The sequence below is a fragment of the Sycon ciliatum genome, chromosome 11 (assembly GCF_964019385.1).
Source record: "Sycon ciliatum chromosome 11, ocSycCili1.1, whole genome shotgun sequence".
In the NCBI taxonomy this organism is placed as follows: domain Eukaryota; kingdom Metazoa; phylum Porifera; class Calcarea; order Leucosolenida; family Sycettidae; genus Sycon; species Sycon ciliatum.
In genome coordinates, this window is record NC_088653.1 from 11,425,231 (window position 1) to 11,439,479 (window position 14,249).

At 47.6% G+C, this 14,249-nt stretch overlaps 1 long non-coding RNA gene across 1 annotated transcript; it reads right to left on the reverse strand.

Moving 5' to 3' along the window:
• Nucleotides 1-1,028: 1,028 nt before the first annotated feature.
• LOC135827289 (uncharacterized) lies at nt 1,029-10,805 on the reverse strand. Its single transcript, XR_010555374.1, has 2 exons — nt 10,410-10,805; nt 1,029-1,869 (listed from the first exon to the last, which is right to left on the reverse strand). It is a non-coding gene; the product is annotated as an uncharacterized LOC135827289 (long non-coding RNA).
• Nucleotides 10,806-14,249: the final 3,444 nt, after the last annotated feature.

The following is a 14,249-nucleotide window of genomic DNA, read 5'->3' on the forward strand; positions in this document are numbered from 1 at the left end:
TTTACGGTAACGTTATAATTATCTCAATGTTCCGGGTACGGCTATTTACCATGATGTGGGTATAATACTGGACATACATGTAGTCTGTTTTCTATTTTGCTGCTCCTTGTTCTTTGGTGCGATTGGTGGCTCGGAACAGGCAGACATTATTTACCGATATAATCGCACAGGTCACATTGTAGAGTGCAGACCACCTAGTGCTTTGAAGATTCACTGCGATATTCCCATAATGTTATAATACATGTATGAAAATCAGCATCATTTTCTGTATGTTAAGTGCCACAAATTGTTAGGCTTCACCGTAATATCAAGAGTACATAACCCCTCTTGGTAATATCCATGTTCAGTGTTCCGTTCACATCGGTTCATGCTGATCACCCGAAAGTGTCGTCTAAACAGGATATAGGGGTGTGCGGATAATGCTCGAAAAGGTGGGAGATTCTGCTCGAAAAGCTGTGAAATTGGCAGAACCATACAAACCTTATGGCGGGCAATTCCTCGAATTCTGCTCCATTTCTTTATCCACATACCAAACATGCATGAAACTTACCAGAAAAAGTACTGAATTCTGCCAATTTTTCTGCCCGCATATGCCTAACAGGATATGTCCGCGCCGCGGGGATTATTTTTCAAATAATCTCCTCAATGTCATGTACATAATTGTCGCCGGTCGCAGCGGCTTCACAAAACGTAGACTTTCCCAGCCCCCCCCCCCCCCCCCCCCAAAGTACACACAAAATACAATTGAAGCATATGCAATGAAACGTATGCATTGGGAAATTGGATTGCAGTAAAACCCGTGTTTGCCGGACCCTGTACCAAGCGGAATCCTGTATTTACCGGACAAAATTTCATGCACCAAAGTGCTGTGGATCGAAAGTGCATTCCTGGATCAAGCGGGGTCCTGTCACATCAGGACAGTTTCCGCTGCACCAAGGGCGTCTTGTCAGGGCAGGCTTTACTATAGTGAAGTTTATAGTGAATTGTACTCCAAGTAACTCGTGAGTCCACACACAATGGTCATGCAGTACAAAGCCGAAAAGTCCCTTTCAAGACAGAGTGACAGACAGGAGTCGTCACTAGAAGGGCTGATCAACCAACACAGAATACTACAGTGGTGCTCAATGAAGTCCAATGAAGCGAGTGAATGCCGTGCGGAACGTTGTGCAGCTGTGAACACTGGGCTGTCAACTGGCACAGGGCGCACACTTGACTCACACAATATTAACATTGAGCATCAACGTAGCATAATAATAGCAGTGAAAAAGAGTAGAGTCAAATACGCGATGAGCGATAGTGTCGAGTCTAATACTAAAGGCAGAAATAGAGTAATGCCATCAAGTGCGAGATAACATGTTAGGAGCATTAACGTGTGATTGTGAAGCTTACTTTAAAGCGGGATGTTGAGTCTACAGTGCACCATGGGCACAGCGAGATCATGTTATGTGTGAATGGTATACCGTAAAGTACCGCCAGAGCGCCCCGTCTCGCGAGAGCGCCCCACCTTGATTTTACAGCCAGGGTCCAGGGAAAGGAAAATCGCACGGCAGAATGCAACGAAGTGTGTATGGTGTACTAACGTCAGAGAAAGGTTTTTGTGTGGAGCTCGTGTCCGCTCGAAGGTACGGATTGTCTGCACAACGTGCAATATGTGTACGAAGTTCGTGTCGTATGACCTACAGACGGGAGACCACCTACACAATACGACCACGAAAGGACGAGATAGTGGGGCGCTCTGGCGGTACTTTACGGTACTAGTAATCAAATGGATGCAAAACATAGATGTCGTGATACACCATGCCTGATTCGTGGCTGGAAGCCGTGAGCTCAGTGCTTGGGGCTAGTGGGATTCCTCTAGCTTTCAGAATCCTGCATGAAAAAAGGTAAAAGAAAGTGAAGGTACAATAATAGTAAGGTGATGTAAGCCTCTTGGTTTCGCGAACGAATTTCATCATTAAATTCATGGCATGAGAACGACGCTACAGAAGTATACAAAAGCTGAGCCATCCTCTAAAGAAAGTCCACTTTAGTGAATCTCATCTTGTCAGCAGCACCATGCTGTTTGTATGGGAGAATTGCCTTCGTACAGTGCTGCCCAATGAAATCCTGAAATCAAGTCGCGTCACTCAAGTACCGGGCGTTGCGCAGCCCTAGACCTGCGAACACTGGGCTGCGAAATGGTGCAAGGCGCAAACTTGAGTGACACGACTGGATTTCATTGAGCAGGACTGTACATTCAAGGCACCTGCACTTCCTATTACAGTGTAATGTTCTTATTTTACAGGAACATTCCCAACTGGGCCTAATGTCTTCTGAGGCTGCGTTTACACGACAACGCACGGCCATTTTCCGTTTTCAGTCCCGCATTTCTTTTTTCATTTTCGTGCGTTTACACGATCAAAGCTGATCCGAGGTGGTCTCGGTTTGTATCGTTTTCTCGCGTCTACACGGGAGCAAAGGATCCGCAAAAGTTCGTCATGTGCCGAGTGTTGTCGTGGAAGCACCAATCACACTCAAGGAATAATCGAAAACAGGCCACACACCAGCACTCGTCACATGACGAAAATTGTAAAAAAAAGAGTTTTATTGTCGGATCCGTGTGAACGGCCGAAAACGGAACAAACGTGACGGAAACGAGGCCAGCAGACCGTTTCGACTGTTTACACACCCAAATTTATCCGGCAGAACATTTTTGTTTCCAAATTCTTCCACCTTGGCCAGCGTTTTGGTTCTCTTCCGCTTTGGTGTACAACTATTACGTTTTGCTCCGCGTACCGTGTAAATGAACCATGCATCCGAAAGGATATAGTTGCGCTTTCACCCCCAGCGTTGTCGTGTATACGCAGCCTTAGATGGTGCCCAAGGTATTCATTGAGTTCCTGCAACTTCATTTGAAATGAACTGGAAAAGTGCGAAGGGATTCGAGGAGGACATTAAAGCAGTCAGCTCCAAGAAATGAAATTGATTCGTGAATTCAATTATAATGATGTTCACACCTACATGTACATGTATGCAATAACTAGGTATCACACTTCATCTTACAGGCGAGACCTCACTATATATTCTCTGGGGTACGGCAAGTGTTATGCTTTAGAGAGGTCCATGTTATAGCGAATTGGGCACATAATATAAACCATATATGTCAAAGTTAGGGCTGCGGTTAACCAAAAGGTTATAGGCTAGAACCAAGAGTAGATAAAGAAGAGTGTGCAACTCCGGGATGGGTTGGCCCGTGGCGGAATTTTTTGTTGACGTAATCTTGTCTATGACGCATGCGCTGCGGGTCTTTTGGAAATATTGCATCGTGCACTTGGCCGGGCTTTACATTACAAGGTCGGTGCCCAGTACGTGCTCTCACACTGTTCTGCGTCAAAATGCGCGTTTTTCTGAAAACAGGTGACGTCTACAAAAAATGCTGCCACAGGCAGGGGTATGTGCAGATTGTGCAGAAGAGATCCAGAGTTGCACACTCTTGTTTATCTACTCTTGCTACAACCTATAAGAGATAAACTGTACATGTAGCCTGTATTCATGTACCATTGCTGTCCATGACTGTAAATCCATGTATCCATGGTACCATGACCTCACGCACTGCCAAAACAATCACTACAATATGTATAATACTCATAAAAGGACACATTTCAGGCTCATTACAAACGTCTTGAAAGTTTTTGTCTTCACAAGTATACTTTATGAGTATTATGAGTATTATCGCAATTTTGTCTCAGACGAAACTGTTTACAATATGTATAGTGGATGCATATTATATTTTGCTCAGTTTTCCAGAGCAGGTTCAACAAAGAGTGAATAACAACTAAATAGAGCGGTTGCCAGTTGACAAACCCCCTTTATATTTACAATGCAGTTGCGTGAATGTCCACTACTTTCTGAACGAAAGGTTCAACATATTTTAATATTTTGTATGCTCCATTGGGCTTCGGATTGCACCATCACCTTGTCATTTAATCAACTCAACCTCATCATGAGCATACGCAAGCATCACTAATATGGGGAGCAACCCCAGAGATGAGGGAGATACACGCCGTACATCCATTGTGCACAGTACTGACAGGGTACGCACATGCTTTCATGTATATTATGTACAGCGGACATTGAAAGAAAATAACCGATTAACCCATATGCATATGGTTAACTGTTCGTGTATTCTTAACGGTTACATAACCGGTTAACCTATCTAACCATTTCACCCTAGTCAAAATGGCGCTGTTTGCTTACAGACTACAACTGTATTGCCATCGATCCACACTGATCAATCCAGGAAATGTGCGCATGTTGTACATTTTTAGTGTATTTTATAGTAGTGTGTCTACTGCATGTGTTTCAGGACTGTAACAGTCACACTACAACAAAAGTCCGACACTCCAGAACAACCCCACACAAAATCCTGTGGTCGACCAGCCAACAAACACAGCTCTGGGTTGAATGACGAATTAGTGAAAAACTATAAAGAGAAAAGAGAGGTGAAAGAGAAAACCGCCAACACATCTCCAGAACGACAGAGCCTCACTCTCTCCCTCCCTCCCTCTCTCTCTCTCTCTCTCTGTCTCTGTCTCTGTCTGTGTGTCTGTCTTCGTCTTTGTCTCTCTCTCTCTCTCTCTCTCTGTCTCTCTCTCTCTCTGTCTCTCCCTCTCACGGCAACTAAAAAAACAACCATATCTCAAACCACACCTCACTCATTTTACGCTGTAGGATGAAGAAGAAGGGGAGGTTGGCGATGAGAAGAAGAACACGGCAGGGTTTAAGCATTTATTGTTCAGTGACCCGTGTCGTTTGGCGTATAATGATTCTCGGTTTACAATTGTAGTATTGTTTGTTTTGCAAAGAATTTCAATCAGTTAAAAGTCATAGATGCTGTTTACATTCACAAGCGTAAGCCAGACCGATGCATTCAGAAAGAACATGTCACGGCATCCACATTCTTTCCTTAGCACCGTAACTGTATTTTGCACATATGTTTGTTTTATTCACCCTCTCTCTTTCTCTTTTCTTACAGTTACACTTGTGTTTTATCACACTATAGAATGACTGCGCATGTATTTTATAGATTGCGATTATTATCACTGTCGGGAAGGAAAACAGCAATTTTACAGGGCCCTAAAAGTCTGAACGATACCTATGAAATGCACTGTCAAAGCAAACACAAAATATGAATATGCAAGCTCATGCCTGAGGGGAAGATGAGAAGTTGAAACGTGGAGATTTTTCGGACAGTGATATGTCTACAGATAGCAAGAAGACATTTATTATAAAACAAATCTGAAGAGAAGGAAAACACAACTGAAGAGGCAAAACACATGAAGCACGGAAGTATCTCCCAAGCCAAGCAAGCATGCCGTTATGGTGCGAGGTCATACAACTGTGGTACAAATCTAGTACGGGAGTACATGAACTACAGGTCAAATATGGCATTGGGGAATCCATATACATCACGCCCCTTCGAGATAATGCTGAGAAAACAAATCCAGTATTATCTATCAAATCCAAACAAAACAAGAAAAGAATAAGTATGGCAAGCAACGGCCTATAGCACACGGCGGAACAGACATAGCATGCCACACAAGGATACAGAAAGATACGACATGAGAACAATCCTCAAGAACATGTACACGATGTGTCCAGAACAAATCAAGATGCATAAGACTGTCCACGGGTGGAGGAAATGTTCAAACGAGAGGGTGGTTGGTGCGCTCGTGTGCTGCGACGCAGAGGGGGAGGCGTAGCAGGAGCAACGACAACAGACGGCTGTGGTGAAACGCATGGTGCTGGTGACGGCACGGGTGGAGAGAACGGACGAAGAAAACGGCGATTTCTCCAATAAACTCGACCACTAACCAACTTGACGAAATAGTCACGGTGCTGCCCAATGGCCACAATCACGCCACGGGTTGTCCAACGCTTCGTCTTTGGATCCTGGACGTCCACAGGAGTGCCGATACGGAGAACGGGAAGAGAGCGGTGGGTTGGAGTACTGGCTGAAACAGGTGTCGAGGGTGGTGACTGTTCTTCACGCTCACTAGCGACGGTCGACCACGAGGAATCAAACTGCGTCCACTCAGCAATGACGAAAGACCGAAGTGGATGCCCGAGAAGATGCTCAGCTGGGCTCTTGCCAGACGGACCGGGCGTATTCCGCCACTCCAGTAGACCACGACGAAATGCATCTGTGTCGAGATTGCCATTTGACGAGGTCTTGAGTAGCAAGCGCTTCATAGCTTTCACTGCGGCTTCCGCATGTCCATTACTCTGGGGATAATGCGGGGAAGAGGATACGCGTTGCACTTGCCAACGGCTACAGAAGTCGGCAAACTTCTTCGATGCAAACTGGGGGCCACCGTCGGTGCACAGTACAGCAGGCACACCCAGATCGGCAAACCAACGACGACAAGCGAGAATGACATCGTGTGATGACGTGGTCCTGCCGGTTCGAACAACACACGGCCAACCAGTCAGACGGTCGACATAAACAAGAAACTCATAGCCTTGGCAAGAGAACAGATCAGCGGACACAAACTCGAACGGCAGAGTAGGATGACGGTCATTCATCGGTGGTTCGGCTGACTGTGACGACTGGAATTCTCGACACGCGTAACAGGCACGGACAAGGGTGTCTATGTCGGCGGTGAGACCAGGCCAGTACACGAGCTGTCGGGCGCGAGCTTTAGTGCGGACGAGACCTTGATGCGAGGCATGAAGGTTAGCAAGAACGCGTTGACGCATAGCCAAGGGAACTAGAATGCGTTGGCCTTTCATGACGATGCCCTGGTCCACTGACAGGTGTTCACGTCCATTCCAGAAGGGTTGGAGCGGAGCATCCAAATCACGCTGACGAGCGGGAAAACCATGCAGAACGCACTGGACAAGAGACTGATAGACTGGATCAGCTGAGGCGGCTGCTCGAAGTTCAGCAAACTTCAGGTTGGGGTGAGGACCATCATCACGGAGCATGCACACACGGATGCTGCGGCAATGAAGAGCAGGGGCTTCGCCGAGTTCATCATCTGAAGACGGGATGCCGACGGGATTACGAGACAGCGCATCAGCAAACGCGTGATCAGATCCTTTTCGCCAGGAAGCGTGCACTTGAAACGACTGCAGCTTCAGGCGAAGACGGAGAAGGCGAGGATTCTCGATCTGATCTAGAGAATACGCGTTGATAATCGGGATCAACGGACGGTGATCAGTGATCAGATCAAATAGGGTGCCGGATAAGTACAACTTGCACTTATGCACAGCCCAAACGACGGCGAGCATCTCGAGCTCAACAACAGCATAGCGAGATTCGGCGTCAGAGAGGTAGCGGGAGCCACACTGGATGATTCGCCACTTATCATCCTGCTTCTGCCACAGAACGAAGCCGAGACCACGTAGAGGCATCAGTCTCCAGACGGAGGTCGTGTCCATGCTGGTAGAAGGCCAGGATAGGAGGAGACAGCAGAGTAGACTTGGTCTTCTCGAACGCAACCGTGTGGTTGGCATCCCAGACAAACTCACGGGTCGTCTTCAACAGACCACGAAGCGGAGTGGTGCAGGCGGCGAGGTGTGGTGAGAACTCGCTACACTGGTTCACCAGGCCAAGAAACGAACGCAAATCAGTGCGGTTCGCAGGAATGTCAAAATCGCGAATAGCCGCTGCCTTGTCATCGTCAACAACCCAGCCGTCTGGACTGACAATGTAGCCGCAGAAATGGATGTGACGTGACGCAAAGGTGAATTTGGACGGGCTCAGAGTAATGCCATGCTGTCGAGCACACAGCAGGATGTCACGAACATGGGTGACATGGGAGGCAAAGTCGTCATCATAGGCCAGGCAATCATCTACAACCTTGGCGAAATTCGGGATTGCATCGAACGCAGCATCAGTGCGGCAGTTGAAAACATCCCCGGCGGAAATCAGGCCTTGAGGGTTGCGTAGGAAACGATACCTGCCGTATGGGGTGATGAATGTGGTCATTGGACATGCCTGCTCACTCAGTGGGATTTGCCAGTATCCGTGCCTTGCATCAAGCTTGGTGAGGAACTGTGCCGATCCAATACCAGAAACCACATCGCGAGCGGTGCGAACAGGGTGGGCTGGTCTCAGGACTTGGTCATTCAATCGTTTGAAATCGACGGTGAGGTGTTTCTCAGTGGTACCTTTCTTGTCGACGAGCACAATCGGGTGACACCATTCACTAGGCTCACTGACAGGCTCGATTATGCCATCGACAACCATTGTGTCCAGTTGTGACTTGACCTGGTCACGAAACGCGTACGGAATCGGGCGTGCGGTATGGACACATGACGGCTTAGCATCTGGCTGAAGTTGGATGTCCATCGGAGGACCTGCCATCGCCTTCAAGCCAGTGTCGGAAAACACGTCCGAGAACTCCTGCAGTAGCTCATCGCGAACACGAGCGATATCAGCAGAGCTAGGATTGACAACAGGCTTTGATACAGCACGGATCTTAGGTGGCGCGGCAGCATTAGCAGCAGGGTACTGTGCAGGCCAATCTGACGGGAGGAGCTGGAGTGCACTCAAGGACGAACGTGATAGAAGAGCATCGTCCAGACCCTTGTACACGTGGATTACGGTGCTGTGTTGTACTTCGCCAACCTGAAGTGAAGCACGAATACTGCCGACGTTCTGCAACTGCTCTCCAGATGCCGCTAGGACGCACTCTGGGTCATGGTCGAGGTTCTCGGGGAACCCGCCAATCAGTTCGAGATGATGCTCGCCAATGGCATCGACGTCACTGCCAGTATCAGGGACCCAGGGTAGCGTGACTGCCTCATCCTCAGTGGCTAAACGGGTGGACACACGCACAGTAGGCTGCGCAGCAAGACGAGTACGCTGCAACTTCAGTTGGCCCACATGCTTCACGTTCCGGTCCGATTGTAACGACGACCTACACATAGCGAGAAAGTGACCAGTCTTGCCACAGCCATTACATTTCTTGCCGCTGGCAGGGCAACTAGACTTTGTGTGCGGGCTCCGGCCGCAATTGGGGCACTTCTTGTGTGTGTCGCTTCCTGACGAGGGAGCGGATGCAGATGGCAATACAGGTGCAGACATCTTGCTGCCAGGCTGTCCCTGTCGGGATTGTTGCTTACTGCGTTGGTACGCGGACCGCCGCACAGCATTGAGCTGGCTGGTGGACGGGATACTGCTGCTCGTCGTGGTAGCCGCTTCCTCCGCCCGGCAAATTGTGACTGCATCGTTCAGGGTCAAGTCCTTGGCAGACAATAGCTTGTGCCGGGTAGCGTCGTCACCAATTCCAATGACAATCCTGTCACGCAGGGTGTCAGCACGCACACGTGTCAGGCTTGTGCGACAGGTACTACATGTGTGTGCTGAACATTGTGAGCACAAAACAACGTCCGGAAAATCACAGCTAGTGTGTAATTCTTTCAACGAAGTGTAAAAAGAATCGAAAGACTCGCCTTTCGACTGACACCTATCGTAAAATGCGATACGATCCAGGAGTGGGTTGCGCTGCCGTCGCAAATATTCCTTGACTGCAGAAATCACATCGTCCGCATCGGGATTCGGAGAAGTCACGATAATACCCTCGCGGAGAAATCTGCGTAGCTCCTCATCAAGAGCTTGCCGCAGCGAGGATACTCTGGTCTCACGGCTCTGGGCTGACAGGTGCTGGCACTCATAATAGTCTCGCCACATTTCCTGCCATGCCGTGAAGTCGGCTAATGTCGAGGACGACAGTAAAATCGGTCGCTTCGCAGAGACAGGCTTTGGAGCTGGTGATGTGGTGCTGGGTTGCACGGGTTGTTGTGTTGGTTGTGTCAGTCGTTGTATAGTTTGTTGGAACAGGTCAGCCATTTTACGTTCCCTCTCCTCTGAGGACTTCATTTGTGCCGCCAACATCGCGGTCAGGGCAACAATGTCAGGAGCAGGGTCTGAGTCGGACATCGTGGTCGCAACCTACGCAAATGCTGGTATCACGAACAAACTACAAAAAAATCGGCCAGTGCGCAACACAACGAGGTGCAAACACAAAGCACGAGAAACTAAACACACAGGTGAGTTCTACAAGGAACGAACAGTTCACTGCGCCATGATATGTCTACAGATAGCAAGAAGACATTTATTATAAAACAAATCTGAAGAGAAGGAAAACACAACTGAAGAGGCAAAACACATGAAGCACGGAAGTATCTCCCAAGCCAAGCAAGCATGCCGTTATGGTGCGAGGTCATACAACTGTGGTACAAATCTAGTACGGGAGTACATGAACTACAGGTCAAATATGGCATTGGGGAATCCATATACATCAGACAGGACGAGAATCCGAAGAACCTGGGTGATTCCCTTACTTCCACAATGGGCTAGTGGCTGCATCACAAAAATTATACCTTGCAGTGGGTGCAGAGACAGATCAATAAACACTAACCTGAGCATGAGAGCTGCTCGTATTCATTGCAATCGTCAGGAAAATGGCAGGACGAACGGACCAGAAGAATGTTGGCTATGACAAACAACTGCATATCCAGACGACACACGGCTTGACTATTTGCTTATGACGTTCAGCTTCGAGGTCCAGCACGATGGAATTTTCGGAAGGAACTGATTTTTGAATTATTTGGGGAAGAAGATTGCACTCAGAAAAGGTACCGTAACTGGTTTCTTTCATTATTTTGAAAAGCTGTTCACCAAATTGCAAAGTCACTAAACATACACTGTACGACGTTTCGGAGCTGCTCCAAATCGATCGATTTGTTTTGAATGGTTTCGCCACCGCTTTCCGATCGATCGATCCTTGCGCGATCTGTCGATCGACAGATCGCGCAAGAAAATCGATCGATTTTCCAAATCGACAGAACGCGCACAACACATTCACACAGGCAAAATGCAGTGCATGCCAAACACGTAGAAAGTGACCCGCGTGACCCATAGCGAAGAGCGGGAATTTTGATTTCTGCATGAGCTGAGCGCACTGGTGCCGTGCGGCACTTGGATCAATATTTCAAAAATACTATTTCTTGGTCCACTAGTATGATCTCGGTGGAACGCCTCCACAACTGGTGTATTTCTCCGAGTGTGCTGGAGTTGTGAACCATAGCGGCCGTGTATATCATTTCCTGAACATCTCCGGATAGCTGCTTTGCGCACAGATTCAGCTCATCTGCAATCCTCTTCTCGGCAACAGCTCTTTTAATCATAGTTCCACTTTTCTCGCTGGTATTTTCCCCATAGTTCTATCAGCCGTAGCTCCACCTTGGCAGAAAAGACAACTCGAGGCATGGTACCGGACTCTCCAAAAAATAACAAAAACTCTGCGCACTCGACACACCAAACCACTCGTTTCGCCTTGCCTGAAAACTAAAAGCCGAAATCCTCTTTCAAAGCCGCCTTCAAAGCCGCTCCGGGATGGCTTTGAACATTGATGTGATTTTTCACTTTCCGCGCATGTTTCAATGCCCACTGACTCAGTACACAAGGTACAGGGGGTGGGAAGTTAAGTGTGTGTGTATGTGCACATGTGCTTGTACTTTTGTGTGCGTTTGTACAGTGTTTGTGTGTGTGTGTGTGTGCGCGCGTGCGTGCGTGTGTGCGCATTTTTGTGCACAATTCCGTTATGAAGTACAAATGATAGGTTTACCTTTTGTACACTCGCCAAGACTTCGGTTAGATTCACTGAGAACCTTTCTGGCCCACCTGGAGGCTGAGCCTTCCCTTTCCTAAACGGCTAAAGTCACCGCGTACTCAGTATACGAGTAGAAAAGTGTTGAAATTATCAAGATTTATAAATAACGACCTGCAACCATGTACAATGTAGATAGATAGGGAGCACACATTGATTGTTTTTAAAAGAATCCAGGCAATATCATGAATCATGGAACGAGTGCGTAATAATGCTCTATGTTGCGTTTTGACGATGCTGAAGGAAGGGAGCCGTTGCGATTCACTCACAACACACGCACAGAAGTCCACTCGACTGCAATTTAAGTGCAATTTCTGACACAAATTCATAACTCCACGAGTACGAGGAAGCTCAGTGGATCTCCACAAGAACTTTCGCATATCACTGGAATATGGGCTGTATGATACGACCAGCGGCTTACATGGGAAGTGGCTTCATTTCCCACAAATCTCGTTTCATTCACAACCATTTGGCTGCAATTTTAGTGCAATTTCTGCCACAAATTCAACTCCACGAGTACGAGGAAGCTCAGCGGATCTCCACAAGAACTTTCGCCCATCACCTGCAATGGAATATGGGCTGTATGATACGACCAGCGGCTAACAGGGGAAGTGGCGTCATTTTCCACAAATCTCGTTTCATTCACAACCATTTGACTGCAATTCAGTGCAATTTCTGCCACAAATTCAACTCCACGAGTACGAGGAAGCTCAGCGGATCTCAACACGAACGTTCGCCCATCACCTGCAATGGAATATGGGCTGTATGATACGACCAGCGGCTAACACGGGAAGTGGCGTCATTTTCCACAAATCTCATTTCGTTCACCCCAACTCAAATAAAATTGAAGTACAATTAGGGATTTATCTTGCATTTCCAGCGCCTCAGAATAAATTAAAGGGGAAGTTAAGGCAAAAAATAAAATTTCACCAGTTGTAGTCTTCGGGGTGCTGAGTCGAATGGTCTTGGTCCGAGAAAGCTGAGACGCTCCCTTCCTACTTGAATCCCAATCGAACTCGCGCACTTCCACCGAAACTGGGTGACTGCGCCCTACTAGATGGGGATTTGTATGCAAAATGTCACTAAAAGCGCCATTTCGTTCTTATAAAAGCACGGATGACCTCGATTGGCCCATATGTTGTAGTCTTTTGGACGCGGAGTCGACTGGTTTTGGTCCGAAAAGGCTGCGATGCAGCGTTCCTCCTTTATTCCCAATCGAACATGGTTGAACAAGTGGTCACGTGCTCCTGGGTGCCCAAATCACCTGGTCACCACGCCAGCAGGTGACAACTTTCACACCAAGGTTCAACTCGAGTGACAGGACTGCACCCAAAAAAGGTCAAACAGGCTAGTAAGTTGTACCCTGCAGGCACGGTGACCAGGTGACTGGCGTACGCAGGAGCACGTGACCGCTTGTTCAACCATGTTCGATTGGGAATAAAGGAGGAACGCTGCATCGCAGCCTTTTCGGACCAAAACCAGTCGACTCAGCGTCCAAAAGACTACAACATATGGGCCGATCGCGTTCATCCGTGCTTTTATAAGAACGAAATGGCGCTTTTAGTGACATTTTGCATACAAATCCCCATCTCGTAGGGCGCAGTCACCCAGTTTCGGTGGAAGTGCGCGAGTTCGATTGGGATTCAAGTAGGAAGGGAGCGTCTCAGCTTCCTCGGACCACGACCATTCGACTCAGCACCCCGAAGACTACAACTGGTGAAATTTTAATTTTTGCCTTAACTTCCCCTTTAACTTCGATAAACTGAGAGAGAATGAGCGAGGCAGCTGGAAGAATTGAGGATGAAAATAGAGATCAGAAGACTCGACGGAGCAATCGTCTCCGTGCTCTAAGAGAAATCGGAGAATGTCCCAATTAGTATTTCAAGAAGACATCACAATTTTCGAAAATAATAATTTCCTTGCCTCGCAACACTGTTCCCTGGCAGCGTTCCCCGGCAGCGCGAGGCAAAGATGTTTTCTGGGAATGTGTGGCGTGTCCTCTCCCGGGCTTTTACGACTCCCTGATCTACACTACATGTATACGTACTAGATCTACATCTGACTGTACACAGCTACTATGTCGTGTCCGGGTATTGGCATTGCTGCATGTACATGTACATGTACGTGCGTCCATGGATGCGCGCTTGTTCTCTGGCAGGTCAAAATTGACAGAATTCCCCCAAAACTCTTCTGAAGGTCAATGGATCTGACAAAAGATCGATAGAATTCCCCTAAAATTCCCAAAATTTTCTCGACGATAGTATTCCCAAATTATTCCGGGAATAATCCGCGCACCCCTACACACATGTGTACGTCACAGGTTCATAATTAATTTATAATTATTTTATTATTCAGGCCAGGGAGTAGAAAAATACCGGTATCTTACTACTCCCGGATTCATGCCTTTCGCATTGACCGTTTTCATACACGCATATGCATGCATAGAAATAAAAAAAATCGTCGGTGCGCCGCCAAAAATCGGTGCGCGCGTACTTGAGAATCAAAGATAATTTTTACCATGGCCTTACACAAAAAGTGACAAATTCCGTCGTTAGAATTGATTCTATCCAATTCCGTCAAATCCGTCCA